This window comes from Procambarus clarkii, chromosome 40 (genome assembly GCF_040958095.1).
Source record: "Procambarus clarkii isolate CNS0578487 chromosome 40, FALCON_Pclarkii_2.0, whole genome shotgun sequence".
Taxonomy (NCBI): Eukaryota; Metazoa; Arthropoda; class Malacostraca; order Decapoda; family Cambaridae; genus Procambarus; species Procambarus clarkii.
The window spans coordinates 420,353-441,955 of NC_091189.1; the positions used below are offsets into that span (position 1 = coordinate 420,353).

Genomic DNA, 21,603 nt, shown 5'->3' on the forward strand with positions numbered 1-21,603 from the left:
TCACTGCTTTCTCTAGTTCATTCCACCTGTTCAAGCAGTGCACTGTGAGGGAGAGTTTCCCAAACTATCTCTAAAGCACAGTACTATTAGCCTTGTCCTTGTAAGGACAAGACCTCTGAGAATCCTGCATGTGGTGATCATGTTTCCCCTAACTCTTATTTCTTCCAGCGACGTGAGGTTTAGTTCCAGTAGTTTCTCCTCGTAGCTCGTACCCCTCAGCTCGGGTATTAGTCTGGTGGCATACGTTTGAACGTTCTCAAATTTAGTCTTGTGTTTGATTAGATATGAACTCCACGCTTTAGCTGCATACTTCAGGATTGGTCTTATATATGTGGAATTCGAGGTTATAAATAATTGGTTACTCAAGTTTCTAATGGCAGTTCTTATGTTGGCCAACCTGGCATATGCCGCTGATGAAATCCTCTTGATGTGGGGCTTCAGGAGACAGGTTTGGCGTGATATCGACCTGTGGCGTGCGTGTGTGTGCATGTGTGTGTGTGTGTGTGCGTGCATGCGTCTGAGTGCAAGTGTTTTGTTTAATTCATAAGACTTAACGTTTCAGTTTAGTTCTGCCTTCTTTCATCCGGTTCACCTTATCTCTCCCTCTCTCTCTCCGTCTCTCTCTCGTCGGCTGTTATCAGCAAGATAGTGAACATTTCGCTGTGTACACTGTACGAATAACAGACGAAAGTTTCATTTGTTTACATCAAAACAAATTAAAGCAGTTAAAGCAAACACAACGAGTTTCCTGTTCTGTTTGAACAATAAATGTTCTCCGCCGCTTGCATCGTGTTTTAATGACTGTATTTCTCGTTATTTTGCTTTAGGAAGAACTTATAACTTTGGAGTGTTGCGCTTTCAAGTACTAGCCAACTTTTGTATCACAAATCGCTTCTTGTATGTTTTATAGAACGTTTTCCTTAATGATGCTCTATAATACAGCGTAGTGAGTGTGGCGTATGTTCATTATAGCGTAAGAAATGTTTTGTTCTACAGAACAGCGTAGCACAAGTCTTTTGTATATTTATTATGCTTTTTTTTGTACCCTGGGAAGAAAGTTGAAACGTTAATTCATCAAAGTCCATTTGACAGTATTAATGGGTCTGACGTATGCCAATAAAGCATGCGACTACGGGAATTAAACCTCTCGTCGCTGGAAGACAGAAGAGTTAAGGGGGATATGATCACCACGTACAAGAATAGTCAGAGGAATTGATAGGGTAGATAAAGACAGGCTATTTAACACAAGGAGCACACGCACTAGGGGACACAGGTGGAAATTGAGTGCCCAAATGAGCCACAGAGATATTAGAAAGAATTTATTTAGTGTCAGAGTGGTTGACAAATGGAATGCATTAGGCAGTGATGTGGTGGAGGCTGACTCCATACACAGTTTCAAGTGTAGATATGATAGAGCCCAGTAGGCTCAGGAACCTGTACACCAGTTGATTGACAGTTGAAAGGCGGGACCAATGAGCCAGAGCCAATGAACCCCTGCAAGAACAACTAAGTGAGTACAACTAGGTGAGTGAGTACACAGGAAGGCCACGACTACGAATACGCTACAAACAGAAATAGGATGAAATACGGTGTTAGAATCTCTACCACCTAACAATACTAACAAGAATGTTAGTACGCTGACAAACATTAAAATACAAAAGCAAACTTTTTTTGTTTGACTTCTAATCCGATTCTGCAAACATTAAATAAAAACCCTTTACACATAAATTTAGTCGAATTTATATATATATATGTTATTCGTTCTTGTGTGCAATTAATAATTTGTAAATGGAAACCCTGTGAACATGAACACGTTGCATAAAGTAAATGAACACGTTGCATAACGTAAGTGAACACGTTGCATAACGTAAATGAACACGTTGCATAACGTAAATGCACACGCTGCAAATCGTAAATGATTGAAAACGCGACAAATGTCATTTAGGTTGTAGCCAAACATACTACATGGAACCTCCAAACTTGCAGATTAGCTTTTCTTTCAAGGAACTATGCATGACATAGGTAAACAATGTCGATTTAATGTGCTGGAAATCAAATTACAATTTGATTTGATTAGTACAAATCACTATAAACATAATCCGGTCTGTGCACAATGTACGTGCATAGATCTGATTTTGTTTATATATTATAAAGCCCATACCCATACCCTAGGGGGGCAGTGGGCCCCATACCCATACCTTAGGGGGGCATTGGGCCCCATACCCATACCCTAGGGGGGCAGTGGGCCCCATACCCATACCTTAAGGGGGCATTGGGCCCCATACCCATACCCTAGGGGGGGCAGTGGGCCCCATACCCATACTACATGGGGGCAGTGGGCCCCATAATCATCCCATAGGTGGTAGTGGGAAATGTGATGCAGGCACATAATAGGTTTTAGAAACTGATTTCCACGTGAATATGAAATAGTGTGTGAAATATGTGAGATGAATATGAAAACTCTGGCAGCGGTGGGATTCGAACCCACGCCTCCGAAGAGACTGGTGCCTTAAACCAGCGCCTTAGACCGCTCGGCCACGCTACCTACAAAATAAGTTATCACTGAGGAACATAGTGAGAAACATCTTTAAATCTCCTCATCCTAGAGACTAGCATCCTTCAACAGTTCAATACCAATTATGTTGCCCCAAACGAATAACGCACTTTACTGATACACTTAAATACGACACACTTATAAGAATGTTAGAACTCTTGTATATATAAATAAAAAATTCAATAAATTAATAAAAACTTGAACGAAGAATGTACAAACTATAGGACGACCAATAACAGAACTCACAAATACATATACGAACCATAGGATATACTACAACATAAACCACCCGACGGACTCACTAAAAACACAAGGTAAACCTCAGTATACTTCAACACTACTAAACCCAGGATGATTTACATCCCACATCAGTTGTATTGATGTCCCGAATGATACGAGTATAACCATAAGGTATAATACAGCATTTCAAAACGCCAGGATACAGTGCTATCTCTATAGACGACTACAGCGGTATAAAAATGTGCGAGTCGTTCTCTGTAATATTATTAATTAATTTAAATTCCCTGCTATTGACCCCTAATTTGGCTTCTACTTCAATTCTATCCTAACTACTTCAATTAAGTCATAACCACTTCAGTTCTCTCCAAATTAGTTCATTTCTGGACCAAATACTTAAATTATGTGTCTCGTTTAGAGGACAGAATATGTGTCACCCACGCTATGTGTCAGGTGACGACGCATGTGTCACCCACGCTATGTGTCAGGTGACGCGTGTCACCCACGCTATGTGTCAGGTGACGCGTGTCACCCACGCTATGTGTCAGGTGACGACGCGTGTCACCCACGCTATGTCAGGTGACGACGCGTGTCACCCACGCTATATGTCAGGTGACGACGCGTGTGTCACCCACGCTATGTGTCAGGTGACGACGCGTGTCACCCACGCTATGTGTCAGGTGACGACGCGTGTCACCCACGCTATGTGTCAGGTGACGACGCGTGTGTCACCCACGCTATGTGTCAGGTGACGACGCGTGTCACCCACGCTATGTGTCAGGTGACGACGCGTGTCACCCACGCTATGTGTCAGGTGACGACGCGTGTCACCCACGCTATGTGTCAGGTGACGACGCGTGTCGACGACAGCGAGACTCGTGTCGTTCCGAGATGGGTGAGGGGCTACAAGATGGGTGAGGGGCTACAAGATGGGTGAGGGGCTACAAGATGGGTGAGGGGCTACAAGATGGGTGAGGGGCTACGAGATGAGTTGCTGAAGCGAAAGAGGCAGATGAGGCACCTTGCAGGCTTGTGTGATGATCCCCATCTTCCCTCGGTGATGAGTGAGAGGAGGAGGAGGAGAAGGAAGAGAAGTAGATGAAGTATATAGTAGGGGGAATGAGAATACAGAGAAGCAGGAGCATAAATGAAAGCCAGAGAGCTATAATAGTGGGTGATTGATGAGATAGTTGGTGAAGGATGAGTTGGTGGATGTGAAGGGTGAGTTATATATAGTATGTGATGTACTCATCATGTTGTTAAGCGCTTCAGTGAAACAGGATTCGTAAAATAATGTTAATATATGCGTCTGTAATGCAAATGATGTATAACTGATTTCAGATTATTACAAGAAAATTTCCTTTAATAAAAATAATGCACTTAGTGCAACAATCATAAAAAGGTAGGCGTAATAGAATATATTATTATACAATAGTGTCTGACAGCCAGGTCTCCCTAGTCCAGCTTCACCCATCTTTGCACCAGGGTTCCTGTGGGGTACATGCCTAACATGGTTAGATTGGGGTTGCTACAAGGGGAAACGAGTGTCACTCAACACAGTGTAAACAGGAATTCCCTGACGCTTCATGGAATATCATATTAACTGAACCCGGGATTATTAATTAAAAAAACTGTGTTTTTCCTAGTATATTATAAAACATTATGCACTGATTTCTGCAAAATAAAATGAAAAAGTCTATCATACTTTGTAATAGCATGTATTTGATGTTTGTGATGTCATCAACACAGGGTCTACTACCACCATAGTCCCCTGACCCCTTGACCCCCTGAGGGTCAGCCCTCACTACATTATTATTATTATTATTATTAACATCTTTATTGACAAAATTAATTACAATTTTCCCTAATCTGAGGATTTTGATAAAGCCTTATTAAAGTGAGGATAATGCTGGTATTCACTGTCACGCAGGACAGAGGGTCATACATAAGACAATAGGTCTAAACTGTAGGCTGAAGAACATATATCATGGTTACAATCAAGGCATTCCCTCTCATACTGCCCCTTCGGGTCTAAAACGTGTCCATACCGCAACCCATGACTGCTGCTATAGCTGCTGTCCTCAGAGACTGACAGAGAACAGGCAACGGGCACAGAGAGAGACAGACAGGTACATAGACAGCAACACCTGTCACAGTGAAGAGGGTAAATTTAGATGTTGTTTCTTGTATTTATAAATTTCTGTGAGGCAAATTCGGATGATGATTTTTATCAGATCAATTATGAGAGAGAGAGACAGAAACTGACAGAATCAGGGACAGAGTCAGAGACATACAGCGGCTGCCAGAGAGAGAGAGAGAGAGAGAGAGAGAGAGAGAGAGGGAGAGAGAGAGAGAGAGAGAGAGAGAGAGAGAGAGAGAGAGAGAGAGAGAGAGAGAGAGAGAGAGTACATTCTCATGAAATAAATGAGAGCTCTGAGTCTCTCTGTGTCTCTGACTCACTGTAAGGATGTGGGAAGTAACGTATTGATGATAGAGCAAGGAAGGAGGGAGGGGAGGGAAGGAGAGAAGGGAGAAAGGATGAGAGAGGAGGGAAAGAAGAGGGAGAGGAAGGGGGAAGGGAGAGAGAGTGAGACGACTGAAAGGAGGAAATGAGGGAAGAGCCAGAGAAAGGTGGAAAGGAGAAAGGAAAGAAACAGAACAGGGAGATGGGAATGAAGTAGTGAAGGAGGGAAAGGATGGAACAGGAGAAGGGCTTCCACGTAGTGTCTTAAGGCTTCTGTCGTAGTCGAGTATTAAAAAAAACAAGTCGAGGTAAAATATGGAGAAGAGGATGATAAGGAGAAGAATAGTGAGAAGAGAAGTGAAGAAGAGAAGGAAGGAAGAAAGAAAGAATCCTAAGAACAAGAAGAAAATCAATATTTCAAAATATAAGGATGCCAGCAGGCAGTAATGAGAAAAATGAGGAGAGTCACTAATAGCCTCAAAATTGTGAGGAAAATGAATACAGTGAAGTTAGTAAATATATAAAGAATATCCTTGATAAAAAAAGAATAGAGGACAACAATGAATGTCATAAAAGATTAGTAAGGTCTAAAATGAATAGTGAAGAAAAAGGAATAGTGACGGGTGAAAGAGATTAGTGAATATGAAGAGAATAGTGATTATAAAAAGAATATTGAGGATAAAATGGAAACCAATAAAAAAGGAGCATAGAGGATAACAAGAATGGCAAGAGTAGTGGAGATAGAAAAGAATAATGAGAATAGGAGAAATTAAAAAAATAAATGAATATCCAAGGATTCGGGGTGAAACTTGCCGATAGTGATGAAAGTAAAACAAATGAGGAGAGGACAGAGATTAAGATGATAGTGAGGATAGTGAGAATTATGAGTTGAGGAGAATGGAAAATCGTGAGGACATGGTCTCCAGTGGACATACGTAAAAGTTATTATTTGTATTTTTTTGGTCTTTTATTTAAAGCTGGAGTTATGTTCCATCTGGTTAGAGGCGTGTTAAGCGCTGTTGGGGCTTCTCGAGTTTTTAGGACTTAAAATAGCAGCATGTCGGGTTTTGTGTGTGTACTCACCTAGTTGTGCTTGCGGGGGGTTGAGCTTTGGTTCTTTGGTCCCGCCTCTCAACTGTCAGTCAACTGGTGGACAGGTTCCTGAGCCTATTGGGCTCTATCATATCTACATTTGAAACTGTGTATGGAGTCAGCCTCCACCACATCACTTCCTAGTGCATTCCATTTGTCAACCACTTTGACACTAAAAAAGTTCTTTCTAACGTCTCTGTGGCTCATCTGGGTACTCAGTTTCCACCTGTGTCCCCTAGTGCGTGTGGTAAATAGATTGTCTTTATCTACCCTATCAATTCCCATGTGTGTGTGTGTGTGTGTGTGCGTGTGTGTGTGTGTGTGCGCGTGCGCGTGCGGTAGGGGGGGGGGCGTATTTGTGTGTATTCACACCTCAATAAACTAAATTAAATTTTAAACTAAATTAAATTTCAGTCATAATCTGTCCCCATACTACACTTTCCTCCAGAAAATAGCGCTTAAAAAAACTTGGATATCTTAGTAAGAGCCAAGCTGAATTAAACAATGTAACATGAAGCCTATATTATTGTAACGAAGGAGATAATTACTGTGGAGTACAGTTAATAAATACAGTTTGGTTTTTAGCCGATGGAATCGCCCTTAAAAGCTGTACGGGTTCGCGATGTATGAGGCTTCGTGTGATGGGCTTGTCATTGTGCAATAATATAGGTATTTATAAACAAAAAAATTGGGGTATTATTTGAATACAAATTTTGTATGTGTATGTATATACATTGTTTTTTACAGTCATTGATTATTAAAGTCATTTCAGGTCTTTTATGTAAAGTTCTCCTGATGCTATGGGTTTCTGGATTTGTGTTTATATATATATATATATATATATATATATATATATATATATATATATATATATATATATATATATATATATATATATATATATATATATATATATATATATATATAGGGGTACCACCTCTGGTGCAAATGTAGGGACCCATAGCCTCAGAGAAGAAAATAAAGAGTACTCAGAGAAGACCTTTTGGATCCTCACTGAACACTTTGATATTTTCTTCTCCTACCACCCCTATTCTTTTGTTAAGTGTGTATATTTATCTAACTTTATTTGAAAATGTCATTACACAAAAAAAGTTACAATATTGATTACATACAGGGTACAAGGCTGCTTGTCATAAGTTGAATAGCTCCTCCAGCTCCTCAGATAGCGGGCACGAACCATGGATGCAGTGAGCATTTCCTCTCTGGATTGCCACACTAAGGCGCTGAAAAAGAAAACTGGCAGCTCTGGGGTCTCTAGTTGTTTCGATTAGCTTAGACCCCAACTCCTTTAAAAAGCTAGCAGCACTTTTACCCCAGGCACCAAGCGTCTTTATCTTTATTGTCTTATATCTACATATATATTGTCTATATATATATTGTCTATATATCTATATATCTATATATATATTGTCTATATATCTATATATATATCTATATCTATATATATATATATATATATATATATATATATATATATATATATATATATATATATATATATGAAGCTGTATATATATTTGAATACAGCTATATACCTATATATAACGCTGTGAAAGCAGTTAGACTCCGCTACACCATCTCTGTGCCAAATGGTCATTAGTTTAAAGTATACAGTTAAAATGACTAATAGTTCTCAGACTTTACACAGTCAGGATGGCCGAGCGGTCCAAGGCGCTGCGTTCAGGTCGCAGTCCGGTCTTCCGGGCGTGGGTTCGAATCCCACTTCTGACACGAGTGTTTTTGTCATTTTTTTTTCCTCTATCCGGTTTTCCGGCCATAGGTTCGAATCCCACACCAGCTCCTTAAAGATACTGCTCATTCATTTGACTCCTGGAACCGGGTGTCTTAGTCACAAGTAACTATAATGTAATGTTGTTTACACTAATTTAGACGATTAAACTCCACTACTGAACTGAATTTCGGATATCCTGGAAAATCAATTCCTGTCTTCGAGTGCATTTCTCAGAACTGAACAGATACATTTATTTAATTTACCCCCTTAAAACACATGTACAGAAATCATAATATAAATTAATATATATATATATATATATATATATATATATATATATATATATATATATATATATATATATATATATATATATATATATATATATATATATATATATATATTTGAGATAATAGTGTTTTAACAGCATTTTTATTGTGCAAATATAAAAATGAAAAGATTGAAAGATGTTGTCACAGCTCAAATTTGACTTGGCTATACAAGTGTATCTCTGGCACTTTAGCTTGTATGTCTATGTGGTCTATTCTGTCTGTGGTCTATGTGGCATCATGTGGAAAGTGTGTCAAGGTCAATTGAAATTTATATAAATTTATTGAGGTAAAATACACACAAAGGGATGAGGTAGCTCAAGCTATTCTCACCCCGTTCAGTACAACGTGTTAATACATACATAGACACACATCACAAACAATAAACATATTACCGAACATTCTGAGTGATAAATCAAGGCCAAGGATACATACTAATAAATAACATCTTATACAGTTTAAAAATTTAGTTATTTCGAGATGATAAAAAACATTATATATATATATATATATATATATATATATATATATATATTTATATATATATATATATATATATATATATATATATATATATATATATACTACAGACAGTGTTGCTGGGTCATGGAACACTCGGCGAATGAGGGCGATTGGGGGGGGGGGCTTTCGCAATATTAATACCTTTTGCAACAGCAACGCAACAACAAAAAAGACATTTTGATATTTGAGGGTTTTTAGACAATTTGTTTTGTTTTATTTGTTGTACTCATGGCCTAACGTCGCAGATTGCAATAATTTGTTTTGCTTGCTCGACTGTCTATGAATCTCAAAAACGCTGCGTGTAGGATGATAAGATTTCGTCTATCTGCGCCGCATCTTTCTGTCTGCTTGCTTGTCTGTCTTCAGTCAATCTCCTGTCTGACGCAGCAGAGTTAGACTGACCCCGCAGAGTGTCCTTATGGGTGCTTGTTACCTCGGTCTCCCCCGCCCCTCCCGTCTAGACCAGGTACTTCAGGTGGGGGGGAGGGTGAAGGGGAGGGGGGGCTGGATATACTGGTACCTTTGGGGGTCTTTGTCTAGACGCTTCGTTGGTACCCAAACTCATTTATTGGGAGGCAGACTTGATTATGAAATGGGGGTATAGCAACCTCGTGCAGGGTAGTATGGATTGCTCGTTAGTATAAATCACTCGGTTAGCGAACACTTTGTAATTTCTGCTTCATATGAGGTACACTATAGTGTGATATGTACCTAGTAGATATCAGAGACGGAAAATGGGTATCCCCATATGGTGTGCATGATCGCTTTATTAACTGTATTTCAAAGGTGTATCAGTATTTATTTATTTATTTATTTATTTATTTATTTATTTATTTATATACAAGAAGGTACACTGGGTTTGTGAGAATACATAGCATAGTATTTACAATCTTGTAAAGCCACTAATACGCGCAGCGTTTCGGGCAGAACATATTGCACAATAACGAATGTACAGGCCTTCTCCAGAGACCTAGTTGATACAGTTACTACCTATTACGACACATGGGTGTGTTGGGGGAACAATGTTGTTGTTGTTAAAGATTCGCTACCTGGAACAAAAAGTTCCAAGCAGCACGGGCTATGGTGAGCCCGTAGTGGACTTATGGGGGAACAAGCCGTGGGCCTAGCAGAGGTGGACAACACCCTCCACCACCCAAGTGGGTCCTTGTTAATGAACATGAACGAGTAAAGCAGCTTGGAGATACCAACAAACGAACCAAATCACAAGAAGATTTACATGCATTTCTTGTCGAAAATTGAGAAGTGAGAGACATGAGCAACGTCATACGTAATAAACATTGGGAAGAGTTTCTACAAAGTATAAAAGAGCAAACATCACTTGTTGAAGTTTGGGAAAAGATACGAAAAATATCAAGAAGCAGCCCAACCAAACCACTGCACCACAGCCCACTAGAACAAGCTAACTTTCTCCTTGATCAATGGGCACTAACATCAAGCTTCAACTCACTCCCAATTAACATACAGCACAAACTTGATGACACACGCCCCAACAGACAACGAACCATCAATCTCGCCTGTACAGCTATCGACGTGTCGGACCTTAATGATGTAACTGAATGTGAATTAAATCATGCACTAAAGATGGGCAAATCAATTGCTCCTGCAGAGGACGGTATTACTTACAGTCTACTGAGATTAGTCTCACACGTACCAGGTAATCCACTTTTAGTGTTATATAGAATGAGTTTAAGTGAAGGAATATTACCTGATGCTTGGACAAAGAGTGTCATTGTTCCTATCCTCAAACCACACTCAGATAATTATAGACCCATATCTCTAACATCGTGTGTTTGTAAAGTGCTTGGACGCATTGTTCTTAACCGACTTATGTATCGTATACAGGAGCACCTGTCACCCCAACTGTTTGGATTTATATCTGGGCTCAGTACATAGCACTATTTTGCTGAATACTTCGCTGAATACTACGTCTTCATGGACCTAGCAGCAGCCTTTGACACAGTAAACAGGGAAATCATTCTAGAACAGCTTGATGAGCTAGAATACAAAGACAATTACTGAAATGGATAAAGGGCTATCTGTATAATCGAACAGCATATGTTTTGTTTAATGGTGTTAAAAGCACAGAGAGCAAACACTTTGAACATGGGAACTCCACAATGAGGGGTCCTCAGTCCCTTGTTATTCAACGGCCTGATGCATAAACTTATTTAAAGATTTTCCAACTAATAATGAAGACACGGACATCTGTTATACTGATGATATATGTTTACAGGCTGCCTCCGAGCCTAGAATACAAGTTCTGCTCGATGCTTTTGCTACTAGAGCTGAGGAATGTGGCCTCCTTATCTCTGTACAGAAAACTCGTGCCCTCGTTCCATGTGGTATTACACCAGCCAATTATCATATAGATGGGCGAGCGCTGGAGAACTGCGAGTCTTACAGATACCTTGGTGTCCCCGTTAACGTCCCGGGGTACCTTTCTTCTCTCAAGAGGAGACTGTGGGAGAGATTAAAGCCCTTGCGGGTCCTTGTTGGTGTCAATCATGGAATTAACGTGATACTTGCTAGAATGTTTTATGTATCATTTATACGCTCTGTGATTGACTACAATGCTCTACATCTCACACTGTATACATGCAAAGAGCAAAAATCCTTTGAAACCTTGCAAAATGAAGCTATGCGTCTCATCCGTGGGGCTCCAAAGTCCACTAGAATAGTTAATATGAGAGCAGAGTTAAAATTACCTAGCACAAGCGAGAGAATTGTATGCATTAGCACAGTTTTCGGCGTGAAGGCATTGAGTAGATCTCGGCAACACATGAGATTTCAAGTTAAACTTTTTAATATGCTGCTCTCACCTGAGGTCTAAAGAAGAAGAGTTAAATCTGATTATGCATTTTGGTTTTTACAAGGTAGCTAACTCCATCAAAATATTAAATATGTACCCAACTCAATTACAGATTAATCAACCAATTAATCTACGGGATAACCAGGATCTATCAGTTGATTTTGTAAATGCACCCAAGATAGTGTACACTCTACATTATTAAAACAGTTAACACTGAGAGTACTCAGAGTTCATTTTCATACTTCTTATTTAGTCTGATCACTAAGGATGCGGTTTGCAAGGTCGCTTCTAACAGTCTCAAGGACTAATTTACCATGCTGTTGTTGTTGTTTAAGATTCAGCTACTCGGAACAAAAAGTTCCAAGTATCACGGGCTATGGTGAGCCCGTAGTGAACTTACCTGGTACATGAGCTGGGCTGTGTGATTTTTTATTTACCATGCTTGTTGTTGTTGTTGTTATAGATTCAGCTACTCGGAACAAGTTCCAAGTAGCACGGGCTATGGTGAGCCCGTAACTTACCTGGCACAGGAGCGGGGCAAGTAGCACGGGCTATGGTGAGCCCGTACCGGACTTACCAGGCACTGGAGCGGTGCCCCTGGATTTACCATGCTTTTGCAAAGGCTTATAATCTCTTCGAGTGAGGTGGCACAGATCAAGTGGATGAATGGCATAACATATGGGATATTAATAGGTTACTACAGGCATCAACAAAACCAGATTATGTATTTTTGGATCCTGTCTCTGTGTTGGCTCGGGGTCTTGAAGTGGGTAGAATGTATTGTGTTAACTGGTTGTTGATTGCTGGTCTTGACATTTTGATGTATAGTGCCTCGCTGATGTCGAGTCTCCTGTTGTCGTTGTACCTGTCGATTATTTCAGTGTTGCTTGTTAAGATGTCTCTGGTGATGGTCTGGTTGTGTGAGGAGATTGAGGGAACCCTGTTGCTTGTGCAAATTTTTTTAGTCACCTTGAGAAAGACGTTGTGGTCTTGCCAATATACTGAGATCTTTAAGGCTGACAGTCCCTAAGCGTGCATATGAAGGCATAGATGACACTGATCTCTTTTAAGGCGTTCATTTTGGTTTCTAGAGAGTTCTTCATAAGCAAGTTGGTGGTCTTCTTGTTTTTGTAATATATTGTTAAAAGTAAATTCTGACTGGTGTCTGTGGGGATAACGTTCCTATCAATAATATCTTTCAGGACATTTTCCTCCATTTTATGAACCTCCATTTTATAAACCCTCCATTTTATAAACCCTCCATTTTATAAACCCTCCATTTTATAAACCCTCCATTTTATAAACCCTCCATTTTATAAACCCTCCATTTTATAAACCTCCATTTTATAAACCCTCCATTTTATAAACCCTCCATTTTATAAACCCTCCATTTTATAAACCCTCCATTTTATAAACCCTCCATTTTATAAACCCTCCATTTTATAAACCCTCCATTTTATAAACCCTCCATTTTATAAACCCTCCATTTTATAAACCCTCCATTTTATAAACCTCCATTTTATAACCCCTCCATTTTATAAACCTCCATTTTATAACCCCTCCATTTTATAAACCTCCATTTTATAACCCCTCCATTTTATAAACCTCCATTTTATAAACCCTCCATTTCAGGACATTTTCCTCCATTTTATAAAGGAAAAGAAGTTCCTTTATAACAAGCTGATAAGGAGGCACGGGTGTTGTGTTGGGGGTAATGGAAGCTTGCTGCTCATCTGCTGGTGTGTGGTTTAGTGTTCAAAAGTAGCCTGCTGATGTGTTGAACAAAAGTACTCTCCTATTGTTTTGAACAAAAAAATAGTCGCCTGGTGTGGTGAAGACAAACGTATCCCCCCCATTAGCATACGACAGGAACGACGACGCCTCTTGACGAGCAAGAAGGGTACCCCCCCCCCCTAAGGGCGCCACGACAGACACAGTACGTTGGTATTTTCGTCTGACCTGCGAGGGGGAGAGGAAGGGTCGAATAATAAACACTTCTAAGGAACGATTACTGAAAATGTAATTATTACTGTGGAGACGTTTTGAGTTGTGTACGGATTGACCCGCGACACGGAACTCGGTATTTAACTCCTTTCATCTTCTCTCTCTCTCTCTCTCTCTCTCTCTCTCTCTCTCTCTCTCTCTCTCTCTCTCTCTCTCTCTCTCTCTCTCTCTCTCTCTCTCTCTCTCTCTCTCTCTCCTTTCTTTCCGAAAACCGGTTGTGGACTCCAGCAGCCCCCCCCCCTCGCCCTTCCCGTCATCCTCGTCTACTAATTAGATTTTCACCCGTAAACTTCTGGGATATTTCTCTTTATTTTTAATTACTTTGGAGCGAGAGAAGCATTACCCTGAGATTTTGCTCCTACTATATGATTATATATATATATATATATATATATATATATATATATATATATATATATATATATATATATATATATATATATATATAAAGAGGAAGAGAAGATATCGGCAATGGCTTGATTTTTTTCCATAATTCACACTTCTTTCCTCAGTAGGGTTGCGACAGTGGTTGATGACAGGCAGCAAGAGGTTGACTGAGAGGCAACAACCTCAGCTCTGCGACTCCCACCACCCCGGTCCTCGAGGCGGGACCAAAGAGCCAGAGCTCAACCCCTGCAACACCATCTAGGTGAATACACTAAGCGGAAAAACGCTGTTTGCAAGTCACAGCCAAAGGTATAAATTACAGAGAGAGAGAGAGAGAGAGAGAGAGAGAGAGAGAGAGAGAGAGAGAGAGAGAGAGAGAGAGAGAGAGAGAGAGAGAGAGAGAGAGAGAGAGAGAGAGAGAGAGAGAGAGAGAGAGAGAGGTCAAAGCGAAGATGAACTTAACAGAAAAAACGAAGATGAGAAACGAGTGATAAATAGGGGAGAAAGAGGTAGAGAGACAGGAGGTAAGAAGAGGGAGACATATTAAGAAGAGAAAAGAGACAAGGGTAGACAGGAACGCTAGTGAAAAGGTGACAGAACGAAGACAGGTAAAGGAGACAGGGAAGAGTGATAAAGGGGGGAGGGGGGGAGATAACCAAACACCTCTCCATTACACCCTCTTGACCTCCTAATTGAATTATCTTTGCCTTTTTAATTTCATTCTATTTCCCCTTGTTTTTCTATAGCATTTAATTTTTCCTTCACACCCTCTCATTCGTCCACTTCCCTATGTCTAATTCCTCTCCCCCCCCCCCCCCGTGTCCATATTCCTCTCTCCAGTGTCCCATTTGTCCCATTCCTCGTTCTGTCCATATTCCCTGTGCCCATTTTCCCGTTCCATCCCCCCCTTTTTTACGTGTCTACCCTGTCCCATTCGAATTCACGGTCCCATAACTCTCCCTTATTCCGTCTCACAAGGAAAAGTTCAACAGAAGGTGAGGGGAAAACCTTCAAGCCTGAAGCTACAAGGAATTGCTGTTAATAAAATCGTATGGTGGATGTATAATTACCTAAGTGTAGTGACAGGACGAGAGCTACGCTCGTGGTGTCCGCTGAAAACTGAAAACTGAAAACTGATGCAACTGAAAACTCACATCACAGAAGTGACTATGCCTGGGGTGTATTGCATGTATGCCTGGGAGACCATTCAGGCTTGTTCGCATTTGTGTTCCTCACGTGTGCCCCAAAGAATGAGGTGATTTGATAAAATACTATGCCCAAGATTACCATCAGAGTGCCGGCGGGGTGATGGGCCAATAGCCTCGGCTACCATCAGCTTTTGTCCGGTCGTGATGGTCAAGTGGATTAGGTGCCATATATATATATATATATATATATATATATATATATATATATATATATATATATATATATATATGTATATATATGTCCTGAAAAATATATTGCCTCCTGACTGATATATATATATGTATATATATGGCCTCCTGAAGGATATATATGTATATATATGGCCTCCTGAAGGATATATATGTATATATATGGACTCCTGAAGGATATATGACTTTGTCTCTATAGTTTCCCTTCTTGTCACTATGATCATATGTGGCAATGAATATGAGTAGCTTCCTCACAGCAAGAAGACTCCACTGAATTACTCCGATCTAGCCAAAATTGTAAGTCACTGTAGTTAATTAAGTTTTTACAACAATATATCGCACATACACGACCTAAAAAGTAGAGAGAGAGAGAGAGAGAGAGAGAGAGAGAGAGAGAGAGAGAGAGAGAGAGAGAGAGAGGGAGGGAGGGAGGGAGGGAGGGAAGAGGGGGTTGAAAAGATGAGGCATAGAGTGAGAGGGCGTAGAGAAGGCGTAGTAGGCCCCAATGAGGTTTGAGAGAGGGGGGGGGGAGTGAGACCATCCCAGGGGACCTTGACGTGCCCAAGTGTGTGTGTGTGTGTGAGTCATGCCCGCATGACTCACACACTAGGCCTACACACCCCTCCGCCACACAGGCCTACACGCCCGTTCCCTGAGGTCCCCAGCTGTCCTGTTGACTCATGTTGAGTAATGATGGTCCTCATTCACTTCCTTTTCTCCTCTTCCTCTTCTGACCCATTCTCCTCCTCTTGCATCATTGCTGCAGCTGTCGGTTTGGCCAACGTGTAGTGTACGAATATTTTGAAACCTTAGAATATATATATATTTAGGTGTCCTATAACCTCCTTATTACACGTCTTTAACATCCATGTAATTTCCATTTCGTCTAGTTTTACCGTCTTGTGCTGAAGCTTATGGCGTTTTGGAAACAAGAATAATTTGGTTATTCTTCCTAACCAATTCTTAATTGTGTATTTATGGGATTGTTCAACTAGATGCTCTTGTAGTTCAGTAAATTACTCATGTAAATTTAGTTTCCAAAGTAAATTTCTTTACTTCGTAAATTAGTTTCCAAAGTGTCCATGTTTGTGCGTATACTCACCTAGTTGTGCTTGCGGGGGTTGAGCTTCTGTTGTTTGGTCCCGCCTCTCAACTGTCAGTTAACTGATGCACAGGTTCCTGAGCCTATTGGGCTCTATCATATCTACATTTGAAACTGTGTATGGAGTCACCCTCCACCACATCACTGCCTAATGCATTCCACCTGTTCAAACTACTCCGACACTGAAAAAAGTTGTTTCTAACGTCCCTGTGGCTAATTTGGGTACTCAGTTTCCACCTGTGTCCCCTTGTTCGCGTTCCGCCCGTGTTAAACAATTTATCTTTATCTACCCTGTCAATTCCTCTGAGAATTTTGTAGGTAGTGATCATGTCTTCCCGAGCTCTCATGTCTTCCAGGGGCGTGAAGTGCATTTCACGCATCCTTTCCTCGTAACTCAGGCCTCTTCCGGGACTACCCTAGTGGCATACCTCTGAACTTCTTCCAGCTTCGTCTTGTGCTTGACAAGGTACGGGCTCCATGCTGGGACCGCATACTCCAGGATTGGTCTTACATATGTAGTAGACAAGAATCTGAATGATTCCGTGCACAGGTTCCTGGAGGCAGTTCTGAGGTTAGCCAGCCTTGCATACGCGCGCGCGCGCGTGTGTGTGTACTCATCTATTTGTGCCTGCGGGATCGAGCATCGACTCTTGGATTTGTGTGAGTGAGAGAGAGAGAGAGAGACAGAGAGAGAAAGATCTTGATTTATACATTCTGCTATGGCGGTGTGTCCACTCACAAGATGAGTGGCGCTGCCCAATACTGTCACTATGGCGGTGTGTCCACTCACAAGATGAGTGGCGCTGCCCAATACTGTCACTATGGCGGTGTGTCCACTCACAAGATGAGTGGCGCTGCCCAATACTGTCACTATGGCGGTGTGTCCACTCACAAGATGAGTGGCGCTGCCCAATACTGTCACTATGGCGGTGTGTCCACTCACAAGATGAGTGGCGCTGCCCAATACTGTCACTATGGCGGTGTGTCCACTCACAAGATGAGTGGCGCTGCCCAATACTGTCACTATGGCGGTGTGTCCACTCACAGGATGAGTGACGCTGCCCAATACTGTCACTATGGCGGTGTGTCCACTCACAAGATGAGTGGCGCTGCCCAATAAACTCGCCCCTCGGGGCAAAATTTAAAAAAAATAAAATTTAAATCTCGATTTATCGAGAGATTTTTTATTTCGATTTCTATCGAAAAATAGAAATAAAGAAAACAAGATTCCTTTTAGAAGCTTTTAGCTCTCGTGGATTGAAGATTCACAGTTGACTATATACCATTTTCAATGTCTTAAATTCAGCGAGGCATCCAACCCAAGTATTTCATTGCTTCGACCTCCCCCCTTCCCTCTTCAAGACTCGAGGATCTTACCCTGGCGGATTCCTGAGAGTCTGCAGCTCCCTGGAGATGCCTGAGCAACCCTGACATTCTTATGACCTCTTCCTGTTACCAAGGAGTGAGCTTCCTTTCATCTCCGAGGAAAGGGGACAACAAGCCGATTCAGTTGTCCAGTTGCGAAGCGGTACGATACCCCTCGTTGTATTGTTCATCTCCCTGTTCATTCATCCGTCTTGAATGAAGATAATAAGCAATACATGTGTGTATGAATCATAAACAAATGATGCGTATTCAACAGATAGAAATGAGTTGTAGCGAGACCGAAGGAATCAGAATGAAGGGAACAACCCAACGGGTTTTCTTCCTATTGGGGAGTGTTGTACATGCTGCTATGGCGGTGTGTCCACTCACAAGATGAGTGGCGCTGCCCAATACTGTCACTATGGTGGTGTGTCCACTCACAAGATGAGTGGCGCTGCCCAATGAACTCGCTCCTCAGGGCAAAATTTAAAAAAAAATTACATTTAATGAAGGGAACCAACAAGTGGACTACCACAGTGATTTGCACTAGAACCCTTAACCACAGTTTAGTGAATTATTATATAAAAAATGGGTTTCAGAACGACCACAAGTACAGTCTCTTAGATAAGCGACTTACATATGTGGTGAACTAGTTTCATATTTAGATTCGATTATCGAGTGGGCAGCGGTGGAGAGGTTACAGTCACTCGCATTTACTGCCCATAGTTAGCAAACTGAGGATAACTGGTTACCATTTCTGATAGTAGATCATTTAGATGAAATATTTACAAACTTTTGAACATTTGTTATATATCTCTGTCTAAACAAACTTGAGTGATGATCTGAGAAATGGCTAATTCTCAGATTTAGTTCAGATTTAAGTGAATTAAATGAACTTAATTCACGCAATTCAGTTTTAAGTGAGTTTGAGGATGACGCGTGTATTTAAGGCCTTAACTGGAGACAATTATTTTCGCCAGAGAAGGAGTTTGGTCTGGGAACAGGTACTGTGTGAAGCTTGTCAGTACTCTCTGATACCTGCTTGATGGGGTTCTGGGAGTTCTTCTACTCCCCAAGCCCGGCCCGAGGCCAGGCTCGACTTGTGAGCGCTTGGTCCAACAGGCTGTTGCGTGGAGCGGCCCGCAGGCCCACATATCCACTACAGCTCGGTTGGTCCGGCACTTCTTGAAGAAAATTATCTAGTTTTCTCTTGAAGATGTCCACGGTTGTTCCTTAGGACACCTGACTCTTATTCTGTGCCTCCAGGGACAGGTATCAGTCATGTCTCTTCCCATTGTCTTATGTATGACCCTCTGTCCTGCGTGACAGTGAATACTAGCATTAACCTCAATTTAATAAGACTCTCAAAATCCTCAGATTAGGCAAAATTGTAATTAATTTTGTCAATAAAGATGTTAATAATAATAAGTCTCTTCCCAGATCATTCTCCTTTTCTATTTCAGTATTTGATAATGTTCTGGACTAACTGTACTTCTTAGTTGGTTTGTAAGTTATTATTTTGACCTTTAACAACCTTCGGCGGTTGTTAGGTCTTTAGTCTACCACCAAACATTTAATCCAGTTAGTTTAACCACCAAGCAAATTTGCAACTGTAATTAAACAATGTATAAACAAAAGGTATTTAGTATTATTAAAATAAACAAGATTCAGGTCCCACCGAGACTCGAACTCGGATTGTTGGATTCAGAGTCCAAAGTGCTAACCATTACACCATGGGACCTTACGATGTGGGTGCAAGGCAGCTTATCTTATCAACAACACCTAGACATGCTCACATTTTCCCGCCATTGATGTGTCATCAATTAGCGTACTCGCCTAGTTGTACTCACCTACTTTTACTTGCGGGGGCTGAGTTCTGGCTCTTTGGTCCCGTCTTTCATCTGTCAGTCAACTGATATTCAGATTCCTGAGCCTACTGGGCTCTATCATATCTACATTTGAAACTGTGTATGGAATCTGACTCCACCACATCACTGCCTAATGCATTCCACCTGTTAACTACTCTGACACTGAAAAAGTTCTTTTTAAGTTCTTTTTTTCAGCATCTTACCTATGACGAGGGGAAGTTTCTTTACACGAGGGAAAGTTTCTTTACACGAGGGGAAATTTTTCACAGTAAAGGGAAATAAATAAGTTTTCTGTATAGTTTATTTTTAATGACATCGCCGTGCTGTGAGCGGTAGTGAACCCCATACCCACCCTGAAGGGTAGTGAACCCCATACCCACCCTGAAGGGTAGTGAACCCCATACCCACCCTGAAGGGTAGTGGACCCCATACCCACCCTGAAGGGTGGTGGACCCCATACCCACCCTGAAGGGTAGTGGACCCCATACCCACCCTGAAGGGTAGTGGACCCCATACCCACCCTGAAGGGTAGTGGACCCCATACCCACCCTGAAGGGTAGTGGACCCCATACCCACCCTGAAGGGTAGTGGACCCCATACCCACCCTGAAGGGTAGTGGACCCCATACCCACCCTGAAGGGTAGTGGACCCCATACCCACCCTGAAGGGTAGTGGACCCCATACCCACCCTGAAGGGTAGTGGACCCCATACCCACCCTGAAGGGTAGTGAACCCCATACCCACCCTGAAGGGTAGTGGACCCCATACCCACCCTGAAGGGTAGTGGACCCCATACCCACCCTGAAGGGTAGTGGACCCCATACCCACCCTGAAGGGTAGTGGACCCCATACCCACCCTGAAGGGTAGTGGACCCCATACCCACCCTGAAGGGTAGTTCACCCCATACCCACCCTGAAGGGTAGTGGACCCCATACCCACCCTGAAGGGTAGTTCACCCCATACCCACCCTGAAGGGTAGTGGACCCCATACCCACCCTGAAGGGTAGTTCACCCCATACCCACCCTGAAGGGTAGTGGACCCCATACCCACCCTGAAGGGTAGTTCACCCCATACCCACCCTGAAGGGTAGTGGACCCCATACCCACCCTGAAGGGTAGTTCACCCCATACCCACCCTGAAGGGTAGTGGACCCCATACCCACCCTGAAGGGTAGTTCACACCATACCCACCCTGAAGGGTAGTGGACCCCATACCCACCCTGAAGGGTAGTTCACCCCATACCCACCCTGAAGGGTAGTGGACCCCATACCCACCCTGAAGGGTAGTTCACCCCATACCCACCCTGAAGTGTGTATGGGATCCACACCCTTTTATCACAGTATGCCTCGCCACACTAGATTTTACCTAGAACACGACCCGTCAATCTGTTTTACTCCCAGGTCCCCATTTACTGCTGGGCGAAGATATATGGATTGGTTTCCCGTCAATCCTCCTCAAGTTTTGTGACGGAGAGAGTGATGATCCCCGTGTGTGTGTGTGTGTGTGTGTGTGTGTGTGTGTTAACTACTGACCGCAGCAGCTGTCTAGCACCCATGTTCCTGTTCACTACTAAGTGAATAGTGAAGGAGAGTGTTGGCTAGTCAACAGGAGACTGAGTATATCTGATTTTTAATGGATAAGTTCTTTGATCGATATTTCCCTTTAAATTTGGCGTGAATTGCAACAAATATTTTATG

The 21,603-nt window shown here is 41.8% G+C and overlaps 3 non-coding genes across 3 annotated transcripts; 1 reads left to right on the forward strand and 2 right to left on the reverse strand.

The window, feature by feature from the left end:
- Window positions 1-2,463: 2,463 nt before the first annotated feature.
- TRNAL-AAG (transfer RNA leucine (anticodon AAG)) lies at window positions 2,464-2,545 on the reverse strand. Its single transcript has one exon. It is a non-coding gene; the product is annotated as a tRNA-Leu (tRNA).
- Window positions 2,546-8,015: 5,470 nt separating this feature from the next.
- On the forward strand, window positions 8,016-8,099 carry TRNAL-CAG (transfer RNA leucine (anticodon CAG)). The gene has a single exon. It is a non-coding gene; the product is annotated as a tRNA-Leu (tRNA).
- Window positions 8,100-19,705: 11,606 nt separating this feature from the next.
- Window positions 19,706-19,777, reverse strand: TRNAQ-CUG (transfer RNA glutamine (anticodon CUG)). The gene has a single exon. It is a non-coding gene; the product is annotated as a tRNA-Gln (tRNA).
- Window positions 19,778-21,603: the final 1,826 nt, after the last annotated feature.